Here is a 5,302-nt window from a genome sequence, read left to right as displayed (position 1 = left end):
TTATCTCCACTGACCATGAGGGAGAAGCACAATCTTGTCCACAGTATTTAGGCAGATATTCTGAGCCATATGTACTATCAGTAGAAACAGAGTTGTGCCACACTTCTGTCTTTTCTGTATGGATTACTGAAAAATCAGTGAGAACCTCAGGTTGTCCACTTATGCTCACATATCTGTTGTCAATTCGGCTGATGTAAGTAGGCTGATGTAAGTAGGTTATGAAGAATCATAAAAAAGACTTAATAGCTCTGAATTTTACCAAGGTATGCAGCTGACCTCATGCCTTGTAAGCTTGCTGAGATGCCTCTGATTATAGATGCACTGACTTCCGTGCCTCTTTTGGATAGATTGCCCTATCTGTTCTCTTTCCATCATGATTCATAATTTCTGTTAGATGGTTTAGAAAAGGGAACATTCCTGTGGCTCTTTGTGACTTGGTTAGGACTCCTAAGGCTCTGGCCCAACAACATCAGCAGGAGTTTTGTCTTTGATTTCAGTAGCACTACAATTTCACTCACACAGGTTTTGGACAAAGGTGAGTACAGGGTGTGATGTTTAGCACAGTAAAGAGAAATCAAACAAATGAGTCTTCTTGTGATATTGCTCTATGGCTCATACCTTCAGTGAAGATATACTGCTGGAGGATTTTTATCACTAATATACAAGAATTAATATTTTATCATTAAAATGGTTAATCAAATTGTTCAACAGCACCTTAGGGTGATCAGAATAAAGTAACAGCTGCTGCCACCTGTCCTCTGGAAAGGTATCTTCTTGTGTTGTACCCTTTGGCTACTGGCAATATTCAATAAGCATTTTCAAATGCATCTTAATGCTATAAAGTATGCAAGAAGCCTTCCTCAGTGGCAACTGAGACAAGACAGTCCTTAGAATTTCAGGGATAACTAAATACAGAATGCTCCCATTTTATTTAACAGCAATTTCTAATTCAAGACCCCCAAAATACACAACAGTGATTTTAGAAAGAAAATTAAACATCACACCATGTATTCAAGTGTTGGAGAAGTGATGTCAGCTGCCCCAGCATGACACACAAAACATTATCCTTAATATTGCTGAGAAGTCAGGAATTCCTAGCAGCTGAGTGAAATATCAGACCTTTTGTCTGAATTTGAAGAAAAACTGAACAGTTGTTTAGAGGATCATGAACCTTATCTTGCAGAACATGCATACAACAGCATACAACATAATATGATTGCAAGAAGTAGTATTAGGCTTCAAATGAGGAAAAAAAAAGATGATCTTACTGCTCTTCTGATATAGGATATTTCACTGAACTGTTCACAACCACTGAATACTTAATTTTTATAGACTGCTGCAAAGCTGCAAATGTATATTCACATCAGGACACTCTGAAGTAAACTGTGGATATATACTAGAGAGGTCCTTGAGACAGCTCGGATTGGGTTTCTGAGAACAACAAGCAGGAGCTGTGCAATACTGGGACTGGCATAGTGGCAGCTCTGACCACTGCATATTTCTTCTCTGACAGTAGACATTTTGACCTTCCTGGAAGGCCACTTTTAGACCATTTCTGTTCAACTTAGGGTTTTTTTCCGCATTTATTTTTCTAACAATATTTTATTCATGAACATTTAAGCCTTAGATTTTCTTTCCTACTGTAATTCACGTGGTCCATTCTTCTCAGAGGCACAAATTTCTGAAAAGCAGATAAAAACCCAGGGTCAAAACTTGCTGTGCTCAGGGAAAGAAAGATCTTGTTATCTCAACAGATACTACTAACATGTTGTCTGTGTTAACTGAATGCATGAGGAAAGGGATAATTTTGAGTGGCTGAGGAGAAACCTATTCAAGAAAGAAGAACTAGTTTAATCCTTTCTTTATTGGTGATAAATGCAAAGAAATATACTTCCAACTAATGATCAAGCATATTGCTAATTGGCCAGGGTTGGTCACTGATGTACAGTGGCTGAAATAAAGAGCTCTGCTGGGGGTTAGACAATTGGTACATAATGTCATTCTGATATTACTATACAGAAAAACCTCTCAAGCACAACATAAATATTTGCATGAAGAACTGTTCTAGTTTTAGACCTAAACTAGGTCAGAACTGGATCTAGCTTTAAAATTCCTCATCAATTTTTCTGTTCCTTTCTTACCCATACAGATAATTTTCATAACTAGCTTCCGAACAGAAGACTAGAGGAATTCAAAGTAGTGCTAAAATTGCTCCATGTACAAAACTGTACATGTACAGCCTTCCCAAAGAATGACAAAAAAAAAAAAACAACAAAGATTCCCAGGAAGATGGGGGACACAATAATTGTTCAGAGACAAAAAAAATCACAATATAAAAATTGCATATTTACCCAAGCAAGAGACTGGTACCTGCATACTCTTTCAAGACATGAAAGATGAAAAACACATTTCTGTACCTAATTGCTGATGTTTAGGAGAATATGTTACTCTGTATTTGCCTAATTTTTATAGCTCTCATTAAGCATCCTGTAAATGATCCATCTTTGCACATACCCAAACACAAGCAATATTTGTTAATTCAGCACATCTCATAGAGCAGGCAGAACTTCACACATTTGCTGTAATAAGAAGAGCAGGAAGAGCAAAAATCAAAGGTATAATCACGTATAGATTCCATCTCTTGAATACTTTTCCTATTCCCTTTTTAATGCAGCATTTCTATCTCTACAGCAATGTATCTGCATTGCAGGATGGGGAGAGAAGCATTTTTCCATTACCTCAAAAGTCCAGATGGACTTTTCAAAGCTATATTATTACTTAATGAAATTTCTAAACTGGCAACTTTTTTTTCTACTTTATTCGCTGCTTTGTTAGACAATGGAAGACAAAGTAAACCTATTACTTTTTTCATAAAAGTGTCCTGGAGCAGTTCCTTAAGAAAGAAAAACACTGAGTTCAACAATGAGTAGGTGCTAAAATCTAAGTGCAGCTGAAGCTTCAAAGCGCTGGGCAGATGCTTAATCTCAAATTTGTTTTCATTTGAAGTGCTCAGAGACCTTTGTGAAAGTATATCAGCCCTTTTATCAAAAAAAAAATATATATAAAAGAGGAGAGGAGAGGAGAGGAGAGAGAGGATGTTTCTTCATAGTCTACACAAACGTTTTTTTTGCAAGGTGCTAGGGAATCTCTAACCTCTAAATATCTCTAACACATGGTTTTGCAACAATAAAGCTCATATAATAAAGTTCATTTTAGCTCTGGATGCAGCCACAATTTTGGATAGTTCAGCCTATAGTTGACCACATCTCAGAGCCAGATTCAATTCCTGTCTCAGGAACTGTGCTGACTAGAAAATGTATTTAGTCCAAAAGATGCAAGAGGGAGCCTTTGATTCAGTACTCAAAATAAGGCGCAATTCTAATTCCTAATTTGCTGATATTCTTCATCTTTTAGGGAAAATAAAATAAAATCTCACTTATTTAGAAGAAAAAAAAACATAAACTATAAGAAGACAAAAAACAAAAAGAAATCAGGAAAACGCAGATTAAGTAAATTTTCACGTAAGTAGATCGGTTGAACAATTTCTAACAAAGGCTGACTGGCTTATTATTTGTCTGATTAGGCAAGAAAAGCACATTTTTTTTCTTCTGACTAGGTATGAAAAGCTGAACACATTTGGTTTCACATCAGTTTCAGAAGCATTTCTCTGAATACATTTTGTAAAGGAAAAGGAAAGTAGAGATTTCCAGGACCTACTGCGTAGATGTCAAGAGAATCACTGCTATTTTCCTTGACTCAAAAGCTCTAATTGCCTTAAGTCTCTATCTCCTCATCTCTGAATAGTTGTGTTTCCATCCACTGTTGGTGAAATACTACCACAAATCTAAACACAAAGAAAACTTAATGCCTATTTCAAGTACACAGGAATAAAACTAATCATTTAAGAAAAGTTTAGTTCTACCCACTGTTTCACTACCTTGTATTTCCACCATAAAGAAAATGAAGAGAGTGCATGTTAAAGTGTCTCTTTTCTACTGCTCAAACCTTGGGTGCAGAAAGAAGTTCATGGCAAAAATTCACAGTGATCTTTCAAAATCACCATTGCCAACAGTAGCAATTTTTCCTGATACACATCAGAATTTATTGTTAGATTACTCACCTATGCAATGCAATTAATATGACCTAAGTGAAATGACACTAATTGTACGGCAGAGGCTGTCTGCCATGTGCATCTCTTCACCATTGTGCACAGAAAATGTATGTGCTGTAAAGTGTTAATGTTCCCTGTCCCTTGCTGGAAGAAGGCATGGTGAAAAACATCAGCATGCTCCTCTTGGAGGTGAAATGAGTCACAGAGTGCCTGCTACCTTCTACCTTTATTAAAATGAGAAATGTCAGAAATACTATGAAGGTTTAATTTATGCCACAAACTAATTCAAACGTTTTCTATTATCACCAATTTGTTTTTGCTTTTGCTGGTTATAATATAATTCTTCCTACTAGAGTAGTAATGCTTACCTCTGTCTTTGTGTAAAAACAAGAGGAAACTGACTCCCAGAAAAACCTAGAACAATGAAACACATCACAGTTCATTTTTAATTGTCATTTTACCTCAAATAAAGTTGGCTGTGGCATTCTGAAAGGCAGCAGAAAATATATATATATATATATATTTAAATATATATATATATATAAATATATATATATAATGTTGCCAGAGCAAAATATACTTATCTATTACATGAAATTCCAGTATTTCCAAATTTTCCTGTATATATAACATAACCACATTTATTGCTAAAAATAAACCTTACCACAAGAGACGTGAACAGTGAATTAGCATGTAACATGCATCTGGGTGCAGTTTAAATGAGAAAACACTTTTTCATGTCTACCTCAGAAAACTAAAGCATAATCTGCCGAAAAGGAAGGATCTGCTTTCTGGTCCACGATTAGTGTTATCCTCTTTGATGTACTGGGAGTCCCAGGTAATGGATTAATGCTGCATCTGAGTGGTTATTTGCTTCTATTAAAATAAGGCTGAGGGATCCTCTGTGTTGCCCCCTCTGAAATGAAATGTCAAAAAAAAGCATTAGAAATCCAACTATAGAATATAAACTGGTAATTTCCATATGGCCTTGGAGAAAGGTGAATCCCGAACCTCAAGGAACGTTAAGACAGGATAAGGGCAAGACTAGGACAGACAATCCAACCTTATTCCATTTTTCACAGAAATCACATGTGCTATGTTAACACTGAATTAGATAACTCCATACTCCATAACTTCTTTTTTCCTCCGTTACTGTCCTGCTCCATACCCCCTATTACTTATTTGGGAAGG

The 5,302-nt window shown here is 36.0% G+C and overlaps 1 long non-coding RNA gene across 1 annotated transcript; it reads right to left on the bottom strand.

Annotated features, from left to right (window-relative positions):
• Positions 1-1,618: 1,618 nt before the first annotated feature.
• On the bottom strand, positions 1,619-5,023 carry LOC122179217. The gene is made up of 3 exons (XR_006178591.1): positions 4,857-5,023; positions 4,480-4,525; positions 1,619-1,681 (listed from the first exon to the last, which is right to left on the bottom strand). It is a non-coding gene; the product is annotated as an uncharacterized LOC122179217 (long non-coding RNA).
• Between the last annotated feature and the right edge of the window lie 279 nt (positions 5,024-5,302).

Source organism: Lagopus leucura, unplaced genomic scaffold (assembly GCF_019238085.1).
Source record: "Lagopus leucura isolate 7727_CA_CO unplaced genomic scaffold, USGS_WTPT01 Super-Scaffold_100002, whole genome shotgun sequence".
Lineage (NCBI taxonomy): Eukaryota > Metazoa > Chordata > Aves > Galliformes > Phasianidae > Lagopus > Lagopus leucura.
Note: the sequence above shows the minus strand (reverse complement) of the source record. Positions and strands in the feature narration are given on the sequence as shown.